The following is a 22,568-nucleotide window of genomic DNA, read 5'->3' on the forward strand; positions in this document are numbered from 1 at the left end:
TGCTGTTTCATAGTCCAGTGTTGGCCAAGCTTTTGCTGTCAGACAGATATTTGACTCTCGAATACTTTGATATACAGAGGAGTTCATGGTTGACTAAATGACTACAAGTTGTCCAAATCCTGTGGCTGTAAAACGAGCGAAAATCATCACTCCTCCTCTACCATGGCATGAGGTGTTTGTGCTGATATGCTGTGTTTGGTTTTTGCCAAATGTGGTATTGTGCAGTACGGCCAAACATGTTCTAAGGAACATTGTTTCAGAAGTCTTTTGGTTTGTTTGCCTGACAACTCTTTCATCCAAAACAGTTCTTTTTTAAATTTTACTGTTTGGAACTTTGACATCTAAAGTCCTATCAAAGCTGTGCAAAGTCTGCAATGTAGGTGATGAGTTTGTTACAGTTTTGCATATTTTCATTTTGGGGTGAATTTGAAAGATTCCTGGGAAGATTATAGCAAATGCTTCAGAATAGCAAACTGACAGGAAGTTCTGCTTTTATAGAGTCTTACCTAATACTGTTCATCAGGCAGAGACTTTCTCATGATCAGTTAATCAAGTACATTTGATGAGCAGCACCTGGCAGTGAGGGTGTACTTGGCTTTTCACAGGACTGCATACTGTCCTGTAGTATGTACTCATCCAGCTTCTTCTAATTATACATTAACTCTAAGTAAATTTACTTTATATTTCAAACCTCAGGCTCCTGTACTGAGCAATGAAGTGGAGTTGCCATAAACTGGAATTACTGCTTGGGGCTAGCTGCAAGAGCAATTAAATCCCAAAACATTTCAGTGTTAAAATGCCCAACTTTAAAATATTGCAAACTTCCTTTTTTGTGACAACCGCCCTGAGTGGTATATTTATTTTTAAGTATATGTAAGTAATTCTTAACTGCATTAAAGACTTAAGTTTACATCGCTTGAGGGCCAGCCAGGTGAAAACTAGCTTTCTGCTAGTGCAAAGTAGCTTTTGCCTTAACTAATTCAAATTGACCCTCCCCCATCCCAAGATGTTTTAGAGATAAACTGTAATAAGTCTATCCAATAAAACTGTGCTTCAGTTCTTGTGAAGTATCTGTGTCTGTGCGAAGCAGCCACACATATTGTTTGTCTGTGAAGGTTCTCAGTCATCCAGGTCATCGTAGTCTAAGGAGCTTGGAAAGAAAAGCGTCTGGACTTTTTAAAGTTTTCTTGAAGATGTTTCACCTCTCCCCCGAGAAGCTTCTTCAGTTATGGTTCAGTTATGTAGCTGTTAACTCAGCAGCTACATTGCAGACTTTGCACAGCTTAGATAGGACGTTGAATGCTAAAGTTCCAAACAGTAAAATTAGAAAAGGACTGTTTTAGATGGAAGACTTCTGAAACAACGTCGCTTAGACAGACGTTTGGCCGTAATGTACAACACCACATTTGGCAAAACCAAACACAGCATATCAGCACAAACACCTCATGCCATGGTAGAGGAGGAGTGATGATTTGAGCTTGTTTTACAGCCACGGGATCTGGACAACTTGCACTCATTGAGTCAACCACGAAGAGGAAGCTTCTCGGATGAGAGGTGAAACGTCTTCAACAAAACTTAAAGAAGTCCAGACGCTTTTCTTTCACACATATTGATGTTGCACTTGCTAACCACGCTAAACTTAGCTGATAACTTAACACCCTGTTGTCCTGATGTTGTCACTTTTGACTCCAAAAAAACAACACAATGACTTCAACACAACATAGAAAGAGCAAGTACATCATAGTGGATGAATCTATTATATAGTCTGTGCTATCCCAATATTTGTATGCTATTAACTTTTTGTTGTTGGAATATTTTCTTATTTTATTCATAACAAATTTATAGTCTTTTTTCTGGCTCTTTTTGCTATATCTATATAATTCGTGTGATGACTGGATGCAGTAAAATCTGGCACCAATATCCAAAAGTGAGAAGGAGAACGACAGATTGATCTCTGATCTTCTGACACACACGCACACACACGCACACGCACACACAGTGAAACCCACCTGTTAAAGTTACTGCCAGCAAGCACAACAGGAACATCAACACATAAACACACACACACAGAGACACACACGCACACCATCTTGGCTGCAGTGCACCTGATCACAGCCCACACATAGAGAAAACATACACATAGCTCCACTTGCCAAAAGAATCACAGCATGTGTTGTGAGCGCGGTGGATGAGTAAGGCAGGGGAAAAAAAGAAAAAGCAAGCCTTTTAGTGAGCAGAAAGGAAAAGAGGAACCCTGTACTGGTTCTTTGTTGTCTGAAGAGCACAGCAGAGTAAACTACATTGTGGTTGTTCCTTTCTTATATTTTTACACATTACAACAGCTCTGCCTCCCAGTAGGGCTTCCTCTTTTCTGTAAGTTTTTTTTTTTCACATCAGAATATTCAAAATGCCACAATGTGTTTTTGTTCCATGTAAGAAAATCCATATATATATATGTAGTGCACCTGAAACCTCGTCTTTCTGACCTCTCTGTACAACCTGACTAACCCACACATTGACACGCCTGAGAGAGCCAGTAATAACTCTCTGCTCCCCATTCACCTTTTCACCTCTCATAAGGTTCAAGTATTGTGTGCTCAGTGCTGGGTACAACTCAGCTGCATACCCTGTGACCTTACACACACAAGTACACGGTCTGTGCAAATGCACACTTAAACACTCATAATCTCGCATGTGTGCGCACGCATTTCATGGCCTTCCTGTGGGCATTGCTCCAGACATAATGGGATAAGCTCAACCTTCAGAAGGAAAATGACATCAAGGCTGTACACCAACACTCGCGCACACATATGTGCCATACTGTGGAGAAATCACAGTGGGCTTTCTTGGCTCACAGCGATTTGTCTCTGAGGGAGAACACTCCCTCTGTCACGACAAGGCGATAGTGAACATCGCCTTAACAGTATGTTACGGTTACAATCGCAGACACAGCATGTGCCCAATTTTCAAACCAGTGTGACAGTTGGTATTGTGCTAAATCCTGATAATTAGCCACCCCTATTTTCAAGGGGTTCCAACATTTTTACCAATAGCGAAAAATAAGTGACAGTTTAAATAAAGATAAAAGCTAATGCAGCAACATGCAAAAAACAAAAGAAAAAGAAAAAAGAAGCAGCCAATACTAGATGAACAGGAGAGTGTGATGGATCACCAAATGCAGTCGAGTATCATCAAGCATAGACACAAAGCAGATAAATAGAATATGTCAGAATTGGGGGGAAAAGACAGAAAAAAAGACCTTACGGTGGGATTTATTTTTTAAATGTGCAAAGTTGCAAAACTTTCTGTTCACGCCTGAAAACATTTAAATATATATTGAAACTAGATTGCATTGTGTAAACATTTGTATTCCAAGTGCAAATGACTGTTAGAAAAGTCTTGATTTTATGATGAAGTGTTGAGGAAAAACAGAAACATACCCAAAAGTCTGAGTGACTTCAAACAGTTTAGTTTGCTTTCAGTTAAAATGCAGCATTTGGAACGTACCCCCTAATTCTCGACAAGCTCATTTATCTGTAATGCAGTAGTAACTGTGCGTGTATCTGTGGGTCATTTAAATAAACAAAAATGCAAGCTTTCCAGATTTTCTCCTTTCATGTCTACATCTGCATATTTACACGTTACTCTGCAAAAAGTATTAATTCACATATTTTATTTTGTTGTTTTTTACACATATATATATATATACACACACCTGGGAGTATTGAAGGAGGAAAGTTAATTATATAGCATTGCCATGGTGACAGCAAACCAGTTATTTATCTCTTGATTCACTGCCAGCTCGTTTTGAGTGCTCCCTGGGAAATGTCTGCAGGTTGTGAGTTACAGTGGCGTTAAATACACTTCCTGGCCAATAACAACCTAAATTTTAACTCACATAATGAGACTGAGTTTATTTAGGTATCCGGAGTAGAACAGTCAAGGGAAATAAATAAAATGAAAACCAGAGAAAAGTGCAGAGGCCGCTCAAAGTAGGGTACATTCATCACAAGAGTCTGACCCAATACTGTTCGTCAGGCAGACCCGCAAAAGGGCTTAGGACGAATAACCTCGTGTCACACAACAAAGATTTACAAGGACCGCAGGGCCAAGTTGTGGAAAAATTATGCAAATTCTGCACATTATCTTGCCTTTCCTGTCTTCTCCATCACCAAAAACTGTCACTAATGTGCTCCTCCTGCTGTGTGGGCTACAAACCGACAAGAAAGAGACAAACAAATGCAAGCTAAAAGGCAGACATGAGTTGCTCTCTATCTGTCTCTTTCTCTCTCTTTCCATTTGTCTTACTGGGTCTTTCATCCTCACACACACAGACACTTTGTCTTTTTGTTTATGCTCTGCATTCATGTGAATATGCATCAGCCTGACAGAGAGCAAACAGAGAGAAAACTGAAAGACGCGCCTTCCGTTTTTCATGCAGTCACATCTGTGTACGCAGATATGCACACGTGAGCCCGTAAGTATCTACAAAAAGCCACATAGGCACACTCATATAGCAGTGAGTAATCAGGTCTGTCTGCAGTCCTAATTACAATCGCATCTGGCTTTTAGTCACCCATGAGTAGCCAAGCACAGTGTGATCAACAAGCCCGTTGGTGTCACATCTTTGCAGTCACAAGGGTGACACTGGGTTATGGACAAAGGGCAAGCTGACAATGTGAGAAGGAACTGCAGAAAATATCAAGAACAATGTAGAATCATTTGGAATAAAATCTGGCTTCTCATTATGCAAAACGACTATAATATTAGCATCAGAAAAAGTTAGAATAGAATTTTAATGACTCTACAATTACTTTCAAATTTGCTCCAAACTGACCCCCAGGGGACATCAATGAAATCAATCTCTGCCTCATACCCAGCTACGCCTCATTGATGGAGGAATGAACAAAAGGTTGCTCAACAGAAATGCCTTCATTTTTCAAATAAGCAGCCTAAAACACCTTCTTGTACTTCAAATGCAGTCGTGATGGACTGAGAGGTACTCTTTCATTGAAGACGTTTTTTCTTTTCTTTCATTAGCCAACTCGGTTGGCTCGGTTGTGACTTTATTGGTTGTAACAGTTCAGTGAGGCGGAAGTAGGCAGCCAGGGCGGTAGGCTGAAGCTGTGCCAGAGACTTGGGTCGGATGAGTGGAGTCTCCCTGGCATTGCTGCATTTGCCAGTGATCACTGGTAAGGGTCAGGAGGTCACGCATCACAGATAAAATTCACAAAAAAAATATATTTTTTAAATAATAAAAAATAATAATACACGGTTCAAAAGCAGTTTTAGAATATATTGTGGATTAAAGTTTTAGTCTAAAATTACCTATGTGTAAAATTTGAAGTGTTTTGTTTTTCTTTGCTGAAAATTAAACAATTTCTGATCTTGCAATATTGCTTTACCTTGCAGGTTTAACATTAATGTAGCCAGTTAGATGTCTTGGCCTATTAGTAAAATACCAATGAAAGCTGGGCTATTAAAGTCTACTGTGTATAGGTCATATCATATCATTCTTTACACAGGGCAAATGCTGGTATCCCACTTTTATAATTTCCACCATCCACTGTGACTCAGGTTGGAGCCTGAGGTTTTTTTTTTTTTTTTTTTGGGGGGGGGGGTGTGTCTACGGGGGGGAGCAAGCTGAATTGGAAACCGAAGGTTGAAGCCACTCTTTAGAGGACAGGCAAATGAAGGTTTAAATTTGGTTTTATATATATATATATAGAAGCTTGGCTTGTGGCTAGACTGAATTTCCAATTTTGGCCTGTAGCACAACCTGGAACTTCATTTTGCAACCACAAGATGAAAATAGGGCAAAGTAGTGAACTTTAGTAGTGCTTTGGTCACTCTGAACAAGAATTAGTGGCACAATTTCATTTTATAAACCATCACTCTGATGACAACAGTCATATAAACCAGGGAGCAGGAAAATTAATACGAGAGACTGTCGGGCCATTTTTAATGCAGAAAACTATGCATGGATTCAGATGAGAGACCTTCTTGGATTTGGCCTCTTTTGAGCAGTGATTTAATTAATTCATTAAGCAGAAACTTTTAACATTTAAGCAGTCTGCATCATTAATGACCAATATTCCTCTAATATATACCTCTGGTGCTTGTGCTTGGATTGTGAATCTCAAGCGAACTAAAAGACCGAACAAGGTGCAGGAAAAAATAGATAAACTAATATAGTACTAGGATGAGCAAGTATGTAAGTTTATAAAGTATAATGCATCAGCTTGACATGGCAGCAGGGTGTACCAGCCATCTGGACGAGTGGAAGTTGGTTGACTGTTTGGTCATTCTGCGGTGGACCGGCTGGCCAGCCTCTCTGTGTGTCTGGTGGCTGCTCTTTCCCCAGAAATCCTTCTTACCTGTCCAACTTTACTTTGGCACATTTTACCTGTTAATGTGCTTGCTTAACAGCGATGGACCGATTATGTAGTGCATAAATTGTGATCAGTTAATTATGACAAATTACAATTAATGCTGCCTTCAGGTAGTTGTTGAAAATTTTAGTTGCGACTCAGGCACACACAAACAAAATAGACAAGAAGGAAAACTTTACCAGTAATGTTTAGTTTTCATTAGCCCCTGGTATCTGTTCATGCTGATATCTTATTAACACATGCAGTGTGGCCATCAAAATACTTATGGCACATAACATCAGCAGTGCTTTATTTGCGTTGAGTGATATTTTTCATGTGAGCTGTATTCTCTAATGGTCTGACTGCCCTAAAGCTTACCTGTTTTTTTTGTTTTTGTTTTTTTTGTGATGGTACCATTATGCTGCCAACACTGCTCTCTTCAGTTCCTGCCCTGCATGAATTTCCCTTTGCTCTCACCACCATCCCAGTATCCACCTGTGAGCAGAGTCCCTGTTGGAGGTGTGCAGTTTTTCCTGTGCTCAAATTTCCTGCCCACTATGTTTAGACAGACTGACAAAATCCACAGCTTTAAAACTAAAACAAAGGCAGCTTGCATACTTTAAACTAAATAAATAATTTCAACATTTTTCTATATCAATTTAAAAATGTTATAGGAATATACATGTGACTCGGCCTTCATGTGAAAGAGACATATTTTGACTTTGGTTCCACACAAAAAGGCTACAAAAATCATCTTTAGCTGCCAGAATGAAGCATTTGCAGAAACTGGGCAGACAAAAGTGCCTATAAAAGCATCAATGCCAAGTAAGTCATTGTTGTGATGAAGTTCATCATTATTGCATACCTGATGATGGCAGCACCTTAACTGTCACCATGGATACAACAGAAGGTGAACAGACACAAAAAATTAAAAGTGGAGAGCTTATTAAATTGCAACAGAGAGTGAGGATTATTCTAACATGAACATTTTGACCTAGTAATAATTCCCTCAGCTCACTTTGCTGTCTTTGGATCTTCAGATGCTTGTTGCAAATTTGGGAGTTATTTCTTGAAGACATTTAGGACAAGTTGTTAACAGTGACCCTAGTTGTTAACATGAACGCATTTTAATCAACAAATATTACTATTTCCATGTGTTATTGACGTAATTGTGTCATTTTAAATGCAATATTGGTTAAATAAAGCTAAGTTAAATAGGGGAGACCGGGGATAGTTGTAACATTTTTGACATTTCTGTCTGTAAATTGGAGCTCTTTTAAGGTAGTGGATTCAAAATGTAATGCAAAGTATTTACATGTCTCTGCTATTACAGTTTTTTACAGACGCTAGGACACATGTCTCAATACTTAGGTCACTTTTGCAAAACTCTTCACACAATTCTCCTAACTGACCCTCAGCTTGGCAAAGCAGTTCATTTCACATTCAAAATGCACTACAACTACCAAAACACTTCTTTCAGGTCTCAAATAAACTCATTCTTCCAGAACACTAGCAAAGGTTGACAGCCGACAAACACACTTTGTCACCCACAAAACAATGACCTAAAAAACACTAACAACATGTAGCATTACACAGTGTTTTCTTGTGTAAAACAAGGACACATCTCTGTTTATAATTTCAATATATGTTACTGGAATGAATCAGACATCATGCAGAATTTGTTAATATTTGTTTATGTATTTTTATTTTTTTGCACTAAGTAATCCCAAAATACAAGAATTTGTATACACACCATCCACTGATACACATACAATAGTAATGCTAATCTACTCGGTCTTCTCCATTTGGCCACATGTTCTCATCCACATCACATCTCATGTCATCTAGGGCAATACACCTAGGAAAGAATCTTCTGGCATGCCAGAATTGAAGGAGTTGAAAAATTGAAGGAGTAACACTTGTGTAGATGTTCATCTACAATGAGAATCAGCTGTGGCTGGTTAAACTGCATTTTTAGATTTAAAATATGTTTCAATAAAATATTGCTGTTGGATTTTGCTGTCTTTTCAAGTTTTGCATTGTGTTATTGTTTTGGCCATATGTTTAGTTTTTTCTGATTGCTTAAGCACATGTTATGTAACTATTGGCTAATTTAGCAAAACTCTACACACAAATAAAACAACCTGTCACCCAATTATCCAAACATTTTAGTTCTCTTGCAAAAGCAAACACAGCTAGATTAACTCTTCACACCTTTGTAAAAATGGTGTTTCCGTATCAAACAGTACACACAAGCCATCATCTACTAAGCACACAATGCGCCCACTGCACACCGATGGTATGAATACAAAACACATCTGGCGTTTGCCTTCCCTGTGCACAAGGTAGGCTATGTCAGTTTGAGCTCATACGTCTGTCATAGATCCATAAGCATAGAGGGATCCAAACTTCAAGTACTGGTGTTTAGTCAAACACATCAAAACAAACACAAGTGTTTATTTCCAAGTATAGGATTATTTGCAATCGCCATAATGACTATATGGGTTACGTGGTCTGCAGTGAACATGCTTCCTCTGCCCCCTCCTCGTCTTCCTCTTGCTCCTCCTTGTCCTTGTCGTCCTCTTCATCCTACTTCTTCACCTCCACGTCCTCTTCCTCGGCCTCCTCTACTTCTCACTCTTTCTGCTCCCACCATTGTACTCCGCACACACAGCTTACCTGTATTATAGTGCTTAGGCTGATTGCAAAGTGAACGAATTATCTAAGAAAGTTTTCACATGTGAAAGTGTGCCAGACAGTTGGAAAATTAGTGTTAATGATAGCCATACATGTGTATACTTTTGCTAGGAGTGTGTTGGAAATTTGGAAATTGAGTGTTGTGCAGTGAATTGTGCCTACAGTCTTGCAAAGTGTGTGTTACAAAATTGCAAACTGAGTGCAAAGCAGTTTTTGTGCTTTTAGTTTTGCACACTCAGTGAGTGGTTTTGCTATACGTCTGACTAGTTTTAGAAATTGTGCTACAGGAATCACAGTTAGTGTTTAGGCATTCGGTAAAAACTGTAACAGTTTTGAAAACAGTATGTAAGCACATGCAAAATGTCCTGTCCGTACAAAGGTTTTTGGCAGTTGTTGTGTCTGAGTGAGAAGATAATTCATGAAATTTGAGAGATGTAGTCATTGAATGCATTTTGTGCCAAAACAATGATAACTGATCCTCAGTTTAGCCCACATAGACTTCTGTTGTGCTCACTGTGTGAGGAGTTTTGCAAAAGTGACCTAAGTATTGAGACATGTGTCCTAGCGTCTGTAAAAAACTGTAACCCTTGTATGGTGTTCGGGTCTGTGAGACCTGTTTTCAGTTTTTCTCAAAAGAAAAATGAAACAATTAATTATTTTTTCAACCTGAAATTCATTGGCTTTGGCTTATTTTCTGTGAAGAACATAAATCCGAACTAATTTTCAGTGACCGCATACTGTACCTCCCCCCACGCATTTACATTACATACAAGGTGTTCGGGTCCACTGGACCCAGGTCTAATAAAAGTGTTGAAAGTGTAGGTCCTGTGTTCCCACACTCTGTCTTCCTCCTTTCTGGTGCTGCTGATAGTGTTTTCTTCCCCTCCCGCTCCCGCACAAAGTTGCAACATTGTTGAAAATTCAACTATCAACACCGTCTGCTCTGGCATTCCCGCACATTTTACCCTCTTTCTTGAGGTATCCAAATTTTATTTTCTCATACCCTGTCCCACCTGCAAATTAGGGGCAAAATACTATAAATAAGACTTTGCCAGTGTGGTTCTTTATCACAACTGATCAAGATGGCAAAAGATTATCTGCTGCGAGGGCCATCCAACTGATTTTGGAAGAGAGAGGGGCTTTGGATGATGATGTTGACAAAGAGGTTTCAGAATATTTCACATTTCTGAAAATTCAGAGTCTGACAGTGACTTTGAAGAAGAGGATGAGGTTGAGCACCATTTAGTAACAAAACGAAGACGAGTACCCCATCTGAAGCCAGCTCCAGGACCAGAACAAGCCCACCAGACAGCAAGTGAAGAAATATGGACGTCAATAACTGGTGAAATTGAATGGTCTTCTTGCCCAAGAAATGAGCCACCCTGCAGAGCTGTTATTGTGATAAGCCAGGGCCAACATGGCTGACAGTTACTCATGTGCAGGACATCAAGTCTTCATTTGAGCTTTTCATCCCAGATTCCATCCAGAAAATTATTCTGGATTGCAGTAATCTAGAAGGACGGTGTGTTTTTGGAGAGAGGTGGAAGGAGATGGACCAAATTCATCTAAGAACCCCAAAGGCCTACTTTGGGGTTCTTATCCTTGCAGGAGTTTTCAGGTCCAAAGGGGAATCCACAGAGTCCCTGTGGGATGCAGAAACCGGCACGAACCTTTCCGTGCATCAGTGTCTCTGGAAAACTTCCACAAAATTTCCAGGATTATCCGTTTTGATAACCGAGACAACAGACCAGCTCGACGGCAGAGAGACAAGCTAGCTGCCATTAGGACAGTGTGGGATAAGTGTGTGCACCACCTCCCCCTGTTTTACAACCCTGGGCCCAATGTCACCATTGATGAGCAGCTGATCCCATTTAGTTGTGAAACATGTTGCTTCACGTGTAAATGTGTTGTGTCTTTCCACTCACTTCACTTGATTATAACTGATTTATTTTTTATAACATTTTATAAAAAAAAAACAAAAACAAGAAGCACATTAATTCATAAATGTGATCTAACAAAGGTAAAGGGAAAAAATTAACCATGTTTGCTGTTCATATGGCTTGTAATTGGGATGAAGTAAACATCTGTTGAGTAATTTAACATAAAATTGTTTGATAGTGTTAATTTGGAAAGCCAAAACTCTAGCGGGTCCACCAGACCCATGAACACTGGCTGAGTAACAAAAATATGAACACCACACAAGGGTTAAATAGTGCAACTATTTTCTCTGCAGCACAATTACCCATTGCATGGTATGGCCTCAAACACAAAGAGTGAAATGTTACAATTAAACCCATAGTCTGGGTTAGTTGTAACATATCCTGGGGTAAAATGTAACACAATGAAAAAAGGGTACTAACAAAACATTAACATGTAATCTTTGTTTATTCAACACATGAATGCACTTAGAGCCATTTATGTAGCTCTGTGTGTGTGTGACAGAATGCAGAAATCTAGCTTTTGAGCATATTCCAACCCCCCCAAAAAAGACAAATTATGAAATTTTCTGCAACTGACTATTTCATTAATTTTGGTTGGTCTTCCTTGAGTTTGGCCTCATTGGCTCAGTGGGCATTATAATCTACAACTCTTGCATCAATTTTGAACATAACAATGAAGCTGAAAAAATGTAGTTGTTCACCAGCATCGCAATTCCATTACTTTTTATCATGGCTTACCTTGGTGTGGTTTGCAAAGTGCTTCAGAAAGATGAGGAAATCTGTTTCTCGCACCCATCCTGATTTATTTCCACTACCAATACTTCCTACTGGTCCATCTCTGACACAGTGGTCTGCATAATGTATGTGTGGGAACACAAACAGTGGAGGCCAATGGAGGCCAGTGGAGTGGAGGCCAGTGTTGCCAATGGCATTAACCACATATACAAATGCGACCAGTGAACCTCTCTCTGCTGATGTCGTTGCCCCAACTCGTTTAATATAAGTTAAAGTAATAGTGTGGTAAGTTCTAACATCTGCATTATTGTTACAACTAACCCAGACTGTTGCTGTTACAACTGACCCAGACTCCTATAGCCATGAACTCGCTAACATTACAGCCAACGGCTAAAACATTAGCACTAAAGACTTACACAGAATATATCCCCATAGACATACAAATAACATAATTTAAGTTTGATGAGTTTAACTGCAAAGCAGATAATGCTATTAGAAATTGAAATAAAGTAGAAAAACATACTTTTTGGCATACAAATTACTTTTTTTGGTGTTAAATTGTCAGTTTTTGACAAAATGTGCTGATTTTTCACATGTGATAGCAGAACTGAATTGGGCATGCACAGGATGAGTCACATCATTTGAAACTTAGCCCTGATTGGAGAAATTGGAAGTGTTACAACTGACCCACGTTACAACTATCCCCGGTCTCCCCTACATGATTCAGCTTTATTTTAAATATTACCTTCCACTCATCATATATTTGAAGATATGAGCCTCATATCTTAAAATGTCCTCAAAAATTGAATTTCCCATTCTGTGAAAATCACACAGAATAACCCACTGTATTAAGGATGAAATACATGTATTGTTAGTATTATCACCTCTTTGAAGTCAATGCCAATCCAGGAATAAATATTCCCATATGGAAAAGATATATATAAATCTTATAAAGTTTGTATCTCTTTTGTGTGAAACTTGTATGAAAAGCATATAAGAGTGAAAACAGATATAAGATCCCTTGAAAAATTATATAATGAAACTTGTATGTTTTGGATACTTACTAAAACAATGTATGAAAGTAATGAGAAAGTGGCCACTTTCATGAGTAATCACATATAAGTTTTTACTATTTCTTTTCCATATGGGTTATGTCAGCTAATTTGAGACACAGAGGTAAAAGACAGAACCTCATAGCTTGTAGTTTGATTAAATATCCAAGTTTGTGCTTCACTTTTGAAGACGGAAATTTTAGAATTTCATAGATTTTAGAAGATGTCTCTGCAATGCACATACTGTCTATGGATGCTGTTTGCTCATGCTTTTTAACATTTGCAGAGACCTTGGCACTTTACCCATTTATCTAATTATCTTCACAAGATGGGCAAAATGTTTGCTAATATTAAAACACTGACAGAAGGATTTGGGGGGTTTTGCAATTTAGACTAGCCATTAAAACTTAGTTGTATAACTCTTGGTTAATGTCAAATTGTTGTACCCAAAATGTTACACGTGAAAGAAGAATGGCCAGTTGAAACATGTATTTGTTTTAGGGATTTTAGACAACATGGTCAATGTCTTCTCTATTCAAGGCAGGGTTACTGTATCAGGGGGAAACATGGCAGTGTATAGAAAGCTCTGCAACCCACAATGAACTGCTGTAATGGATAAAAAGCCTATATCTAGTGGTTGGTAGCTTAAGATCAAAAGCAGTGAATGAGAGGCTGTTAGTCTTTGTCATACGTGTTAGTAAAAACACACTGAAGTCATATGAATAGAGGCCTCTTAAAGAAAAATAAGATGGTTTACTGCAGACCAGATATAGTATAATATAGGCTAACAGGAGTGTATTATACAATATAGAGAATATTGGCTGAATAATTCAAAAGATCAAAACACTGTATTAGAATTACATTAATATCATTTAAATGCATACACTAAAATGTTGCCTTCCAGGGACCAGCGTCTTACTTTGACAAGAGAATATTTGATGCAGTTAACTGAGTTCAGATGCATGAAGCACTTCGAGTGCTGCAACACAATACAATACAATCGCAAAGCCACAACAAGAATATGACTGCCATTACAAAAAGGAAATATGCCTAACTTAACAGCTCAACCAAGGCTCCACAGAGAGTTCTAGATACTTTTTTATTAAATTTAGTAATGCTGATCACTATATGTTCAGCATAATGTATAACATATGATACAGATTGTTGTTTTGTTTCGGTTTGGTTTGTGTTTCTTTCTTCTGAGATGCTGCAGATATGACAGCAACATTAATCTTGAAGTTCAATTTGCTTATCTATCTAAAATTTGCAAATTTCATAAGCCTGTGTTCAGGAAGAAAAATGACATGAAGAATTCTTTGAATGATTTCAAAGATTTGTCAAAGCTGTGCTAATAACACTGCAACATGTGGATACTGTTGTTGGCCTTCATATCAAGGTGTTTTGGGAAAAACGCTGATAAAGAAATGTAGAGCAGAAGCTCTATAAGCTTTGCTGATAGAAGGACTGAGTTGGCTAGGCTAGTGTGACCATGGAAGTATAAGTATGGGCATCTATTATTTAAGACATAATTATGCAGTGGGCAGCTTTGTCAGCCAGTCAATCAGAATCCAGCTTTTCATTAGGCTGCCTGTCACTGCACCTTGCTGCAGGCATGCCTCTCATGGACGTTACACATGCACGGACACATGACCCAGAAATGCACATGCCAGTGAATACAAAGAGACCCATATGCCAATATATCATTATAGAAATAAGAGGAGGTTTCAAGGAAGAAATAGGTGGAAAAATGACTGGAGCTCCCCCTCCTCTCACTTTCTGATTGTAACATCCAATAAGTCCCCAATGACACCCAATTTAAATGTCAAATTACATAGACCGATATTATAAATATAGATATAGTACTGTGCAGAAGTCTAGAGCCACTCTTTCAGTTTCTCCATATTTTGCTAGAGTTTGTACAATACTTACTTCTTGGTAACTTCATTCTTCAGTGCAGCATCAACTCACTTTTCTTGTAATTTCTTTTAGTAGTCTTTATCTATTCACTTGCCTTTTTTTTGCTCAAGTGTTTTCTTTTTAACTTTTACACACATTCACACTCTAATTTATGCATCGGAGAGCAACTTAAGCTACTGCGTAAAATGACCTGAAATGCATTGTCTCATAATTTCCATTTAACTGTCCGTAGTTACTCTCCAGGTAGTGATTTTGGATGTGCATTAGCAGGAAGTGCAGGATGCACTCATCTTGGGTGCGTGAACCAACATATGAACACTGGGGTCATCTTACAGTCAGTTTTAACATAATTACAATACTGTGTTACTGAAAAGTGTAATGTGATTACAGTAATGCATTACATCCAACAGAGAGACATTATTACTTTACAAATCTAATGATAATATTAATTTGCATTTCTGCTCACTCTTACTAGTTACATGATGAAATGTGTTCACAGGTTCCTTATTAGGTTCCATAGTTAAATGTTGTAAGTTAAGGAAAGATGATGCTATTAAGCTTTTTTTTTTCTTTTGTACTGCCAGTAGAAACCTTATTCCACACAGACTCCCATTGTCTCGCACATTAGCTGGATGAGATAACAGGGTAAGTGAATGAAGCTGTTCACATCAAGATGCCATAGTGCATTACCGTTTTCCCATAAATTTGCCTTAATGTCTGAAATAAATTAATCTCTGTGTGGAGCGCTAATATTGTTACTTTACTTTATTAGAACATTAGTAGGACTCTCAGAGAGCTGCAAAATACTGGCACTTTGTGTTGCTTCAGTCCTGTTTTCATTGCTCTCGTCGTACTCGGATAGTTAACCCTGTGAAACCTGAACCATGAAGTAATTGCCAGATAATTCAATTGTGTTTGTTTGTTTTTAAAAGCTGCACAGTTTTTTGGACCTCAAGCATTAAAAAACTAAATTAAATATGAATTTGCACTGATATTTAAGTTTGAAATCTTTTATTCAGGAAGGAATAAAGCGGTCTCAAAAAGCCATTACAAGGTGAATTTAAAAATATACCAATACGTTTAAAAAGCTGATACTTACGATCTCAATTACAGAAGGAAAGTTGAATAAAAACATAATGCAATGACCAAATCTTGATAGAATACAGTGGCAACTCTGTCTACAAGAACCCATCTAAAATGACACAAAGACAAAATGTTCAGCGAGTCAAATAAAAAGAAGTCCAGAATAACAGTGAAAGGCTTAAATGGATTATTGGAGCTTGTCTTGATTTATAAAAAATGACAAACAAAGACAGCACAGAGGAAGCAGCTGCTCAGCGAAGGAACATCACAACTTTGACAAAGAGCATCTTAACAATCTATGAAAGTACTGGGAAAATCTTTTTGGAACTGAAGAAATGAAATATACACACACACTGTGTATGGTATTAAAGAAAAGCACTGCAAAGGTGAATTGTGCTATCATAGAGCATCGAGATTTGGGGCTGCCTTTGCTATCTGCTGGTGAGAACATCTAACATTGATCACAAAAAGAATTCTAAAGTTTATCATGTTATCTTTCAGAACAACATCAAGGTGGCTATTCACCAGCTGTTCAACAATCTGACGGTAACTGAAGTAATTCAGCGAGTGTGAAGAAAAACGTGCACGGGACTCGGAGATTGACTCTACAAACATGACAGCCAAGATTCTATTTTTTTTTCTTTTTTTGCGTGTGTGTGCAGTTCATTCACACAGGAATGGAAGAAAGTGTTTGAAATGTTCTCAAACTACTATCATACAGGAAATAGCTCTAGTGTGGACTTGAAAAATAGCCCATATGGCTACTTTCCAAAACGTGATTGTTCTAGTGGAGAACGTTGTGTTCTTTCACTGGAGTTGATGGATTCTTTGTTTTCTTTTTCTCTTTTGGCAACTGGTGAGATACCACACAGGCCAATTTGACTGAAATATTGTGAAGACCTGAGATGCCTTGATATAAAGTATCACCTTGGAACGCGCTTGGATGGTTTTCTGTGGATTTGTCCCTTTAGGTTACATGAGAGTTATTGTCCCAACTGATGTAAGTGAAGTTCAAGTGTCTCGGGACTTTTTTTTTTTTTCGAAGAGAAGAAAGTAACACTTTCGATTTATCAGTGGGACCATGCTGTGGCCATCGCCTGCGGTTGTGAGCCATAGGTAGCAACGGGGATACAAGCAGCTGAAATGAATTTTCTCTGTAGGGTGGCAGGACACAGCATTTGAGAGAGGGTTAGAAGCTCAGACATCCACATAAAGCTTGGAAGAGTACCAGCTGAGATGGTTCAGGCATCTAATCAAGAAGCCTCTTGGGCACCTTCCTTTAGAGGTTTTCTGAGCATATCCAGCTGGTTTGGAGACCCCAGGATAGACCCAGAACTCACTGGAGGGATTATACATGTCAGCTGGCCTGAGAGCATCTCAGGATCTCCCAGGTGAAACTGGAAAATGATGCTGGCAAATAGGATGGTGAAATACACTGCTTAGCTTGTTACTGCTATGACTATACTGGAATAATTCAAAAGAAAAAAATAAATAAATAGAGCATTATGTCCCATTTCTATTTCAACATGTTTTTATTTTAACATAATAGATCACTAAATCACAGCTGTTACGTCTTAAGCTGTTAGATGGATTTGTTTGGATTTTTACTGCCATGTAATGCTGTCTGCTGCATAAACTAGGGGACCAAAAAAAGGAAAGAAAAGAACTGTCTCAGAGAGCTGCAATTGTCCTAAGCATTTTCCATCTACCCCCACCCCCAGCCATGTCTCTCTCTTCTGAAAATGCCAAGAGAACATGGTATGACTGAAAGGGCAAGCATGGAGAGGAGACAAAGGCAGGCGCAGGAGTCATCAGAGAGGGGGGACTGTGGGAAGCTAAAAGGCAGCCCAGCAAGCTAGAGATTTGTCAAAATCATAATAATAATAATGATGAAGCTGTGCAAAGAGAGAGAGGTTACAGAGGGGAAGACGGGTTGAAACAGAGTTGATGAGAGCAGAATGAAGGCAGAGAGCGTGACCTCATGCTGTAGAACCTGCAGTTTCTACTGTTTTGAGCCTAAGAGAGATCTCATCAATATGTATGACTTCATCTTGCACATGTGTGTATTTGCCCTCGTGAAAAGCGCAATGTTTACTCTCCTTTTGACCAAAACGTCTCATTACCAAATGTGACGAGTGGTGAGGATCGGAAGACGAGGGGCGGGGAGGGCGTCTACATACTATAGACCTTGGGATCAAAGCCACCAGTGTGCACTTTAAAAAAAAAAAATCAGCTCCACTCCACTCCAGAGAGGAGCAGTACGCAGTAATGATGTTGACTCAAGTCTGATCCATGTGTACATTTCCTCCTCAGTCGGCGTGCCCAGAGAGAGAGGTTTGCGTGTGTGGATGTTTCATTTTGAGAAGGAGTGTGCATAATAAGCAGAGTGACAGGGGACTGCAGCGAGAGCTAAAGTACACCAAGGCCCTCAGAAAATGTTTGAATAATGTTGCCTAATTGGTGCCCGATATGTTTGGTAGCAAACAAGAGCAAAGAGAGCAGTTAGCTATACTTAGCAACTGTTAAACCAGTCATGGAGCAGTTTGCGGTTCTGATTGACCCGCTGGGGAATGCGTCTGTATCTAAAACTTTTTTAAAAAGAAAGAAAAAAGGGGAAGCTCATGATTATTTTAATTTAAAATTTTCAGCTCCATATTTTATTATTGGTATCTGTTGCAGTAGCTTTTCATGATTCACAGTCCCAGAAAATCCGTATCTTGCCTCATCCCAGGCCTTTTTCTGAGCCCCCCCTTCACGTCAGTCGCTGTCTGAATCATCTCATTTAGCTACACTGCCTTTAGGCCAACTTTCTCCTCCCTGGCTGCACCTCATAAACAGGAGGTTCATTTGAAATGCTGTAAACTGGCTTCATTTTATATAAAATATGAAGCATCCTTCACTGTAGCACTGCATGAAGGAGTATCCACACAACCCTCACACAATGGTTCTCAGTATTCTAAGACAAGCAAACGAACTATGAATTGTAAACCTTTGGCTGTTAAACAGTTATTCAGATTGTCAACTAATTTATTCAATCAGAGAAAGACGGAGCCAGCAACACATGAGCTGTGCTGCCCACAAGTACGTGCCGATGCTAATCATGTAAGAGAAAAGCGACTTCATCAGCCAAAACAGTTCACAAACAGGGTTAGCGAAGAGGCGGGTACATGCTGGGTAATAAGCGGGAGGCACTGTGACAATGATGGTGTTAAGTGGGGGCAAAGGGAGAAAGCAAACGGAGAATGGATTATTTCATTATTTATAGATTTTCATAGATTTTGATGATAACAGTTTAAAATTGCCTACGGCAATATAGAGATTTGGCAGTTTCAGATTGAGATGAAAAAGGTCCTCACTGCAATTATTCTCTGATGTTTGCTTTAATATTATTACAATTTTGATGATCAAAAGTATTTCAAGGTTTTATTCAGTGGGATCTGCAGTGATGTGGACACTTACTGGTCTGTTATCTTGAAGAGAGGTGAGCTTGAAGGCAAAACTGTCAATTTACTGGTCAGTCTATGTTATCTATACTGATACTGATGACAGGCTGTGGTTAGTGGCAGAATAAGATCGTGGACCCAAGTGCCAAATACTGGCTTCCTCCTAAGGGTGTATGTGCTAACTCTTAAAGACAGGGTGATCATCTCAGCTGGGACGAACTCAGAGTAGTAGTGATGGGATTTCCGGCTCTTTTTAGAGATCCGGCTCTTTCGGTTCGGCTCACTAAAAAGAGCCGGCTCTTTTGGCTCCGAACCGGCTCTTCAGGTTGTTTTGTTGCTTTAATTAATTTATTATTAACAATAATATAAAATTATGCACAAAAGGAATTACTAACGTAAAAACAAGTGGTTTTATTTATATATGTTTATATATAAATATATGCGGTGGCCCCTAGAGACAAAACACGTATAAACTCCAAAACACATTTCTAGCATGAACTGAACTTCCAAAGCAGAGCTACTAGATCACTTAAATCACACAATTGAAAGCATGTGTGTATTGTTTGTGTATTTATACACAGGCACTCATATATATATTCAAATAATTTAAAAAAAAGTTCATTTACCTGTTATTACCACACACCAAATCCGGTCGTTGGTACTTGCTGGCTTGTGTAGCCACAAGATAACAAAGGCTCAACACTGTGCCCAGCATCCTGGAGCACTTCTGTTGTCTTTTGTACGTGTTTTGAGTTTTTATGTGCTTCTGAGCTTTTATATGCTTCTGAGTTTTTACGTGCTTCGGAGTTTGTACGTGTTTTTACGTGTTTTGGAGTTTGTACGTGTTTTTACGTGTTTTGGAGTTTGTACATGCTTCAGAGTTCGTACGTGATTTGAAGTTTGTATGTGCTTTGTCTCTAGGGGCCACCGTAAATATACTTTTATTTATTCACTCCACATAAAATGTAATAAATAAATCATATAATACAAAAATCAACTATTCACATTTCAAGTTTTAACTATTTAAATTTTCAGCTTTTTCCTTTCACAAATTTAAAGTGAAAAGAACACAAAACACTGCAAACCACAACACAATTAAATATAAATTATAATATGAAAACTAAAAGAACATGCATATTCTCTGTCATATGGACCTGCATGAATAAACTTTCTCAATCCTTTATCATCTGCAACCGAAAATAGTTGTGGATGATTACTATACCTTTCTAATGTTGTTGTCCCTGCCTCTCTTTCTCTCTCTCTGGCTCTGTTCCTGTGCTACTGAGTGTAACTACCGCCCCTCCCCCCTCTGCCCAGCGTAAAGCACAAGGCTCGCGTGCAGAGTGAAGCGGAAAAAAAGTGCGAGAGAGAGGCTGAGAGAAAGAAAAAAAAAAAAAACCCCACGTGACGGCTCGCGATAAGGAGCCGGCTCGCGTCGTTCACGTCAAAGAGCCGGCTCTAAGAGCCATTTCGTTCGCGAACGACCCATCACTACAGAGTAGAGCTTTGCACTGAAAATAGATGGTTTGGATGTCAGGCTAGGAAGTTTCCAGAACAGGTGTTTTAGGCATGTCCAACTGGGTAAAGACCCTGGAGGAGATCAAGGAGATGCCCTAGAGATTATGTATCTTGGCTGGTTTGGGAATGCCTCAATATCCCAGGGCAGCCTGGAAGAGTTGATAGCTGCGGCACAGAAGTCTGCTTGGACTGCTTAGGGAGCTCCCCTCGTGACCTGGACCCAGACAAGCGGAAAAATGAATAAATGGATGGATGGAGGAGTTTTGCATTTAATTACTGAATTCCAAATGGATAGTTTATTGCATTTTTTAAAGACTGATTTATAAGACTAATTTGTTTTTTGCTAAATCTGCAGCCACCTGTCTTGTATCTAATTAAAGCTATGATCCCTCACGTGTATTATGCAGCAATTTCTTTTCCCTCCTCAGTCAAGGAAATGTCAAACAACTGTGTTCTTTGCCCTTGGTTTGGATTAACAGGAGGATTTGGTTTGCCTGGAAGCTTTAACTTCCAAGGAACAATCCCAATTTAAGACACAAAAGGTTTTGCGCCATGGATTATGCCACCTTTTATTTTCTTTGTGCGTTTGCCAAGTTTCCTCGACTGCATTGACACATCCAAAGGACTGGTATTTGTTTTCGTTTATTTATTTTATATTGTCATTGCTGCTGACCTGCTTTTCCACAGAGCAGAAATGTTTCCAACTGAGGGATTAATGCGAGAGAAGAAGCCATCAGTGGAACATGAATGAAAAAGAAACTTTAGTGAGTCAGCCGCAAGGACAAGGGCCTTGGCTGCCTCTTCACCTGATAATGCTTTTGATCTGATGTGTCACTAGACGATGCACAACTGACAATTACCTCTCTACAGCACTCAGGAAAAAAGCACTCTCACTACTTTCAACCCACAGACACTCAGGAACACACATAATACAAACAAACACTGCCATTTGCCAAGACCACTTGGACCAGCCTCCAACCTGTTGAACACAAAGCCAAGATAAGGTGGATTTGGGCACCTGGTCTCCCTTTGTATTTCCCAAGCAAAATGTCAACAATACAATGTGCCCCGAGGAGTGGCTCAAACCAAATATCCCCCCTCTATCAGAGTGTCTGGCCTCTGAACCCCTTTGATGCCGTGTCATTCTATTAAAAGTCTGAAGGGATCTGGGCGTCTTATCTCTGTCTGCTTTACCTCCATCATGGAACCGCCACTGATAAACTATGCATAGCTTTTCTTGCCTTTAGTCGCCTATATGGGTGTGAAAAATGCCATCTTCAGCTGTGTGTGTGTCTGTGTGTGTGCAAATATATGACATATAGAGCAGGTAAGTGGCTGTTGATAGTCCTCCTGGTATTGTGTGGCGCGACTTGAGTGACGTGCGGTATTAAAAGTGTCAGTGTGGGGGTGACATGACTGTGATAAGGAGCCAGTGAGAATCATCCTCATTAAGCATCAATCCTGCTTGACTTTCAGGCTTGTTGCCCTGGGCAACATCCTGCATTGTGACACACGGAACAACAAGCCATGCAAATAAAGGAGACAGGAAAAAGTAAATGTGTGTGCCGGGACTATAATTTTTTCCTTTGCTGTCACCTGTGGAGGGGTAATCTGATATAAACCGAAGAATTTCATGTTTTTGACACTCCTGCAGTTAACATATGAGCAGATGAAGCCTAGTTAGAGGTGCACATGTTTGCACATTGTGAGTCCTAAATTAAAGTCTTGTCATCTGTTGAGTATTATAGGATTAAAATACTTTTGTTACCGACTGCAGATTGTTCTGAAAGGGATTTGTTTGTTTCTTGTCTC

Source organism: Copadichromis virginalis, linkage group LG22, assembly GCF_057382275.1.
Source record: "Copadichromis virginalis isolate Kocher_CV1m ecotype Utaka linkage group LG22, C_Virginalis_male_GT1.1, whole genome shotgun sequence".
In the NCBI taxonomy this organism is placed as follows: Eukaryota; Metazoa; Chordata; class Actinopteri; order Cichliformes; family Cichlidae; genus Copadichromis; species Copadichromis virginalis.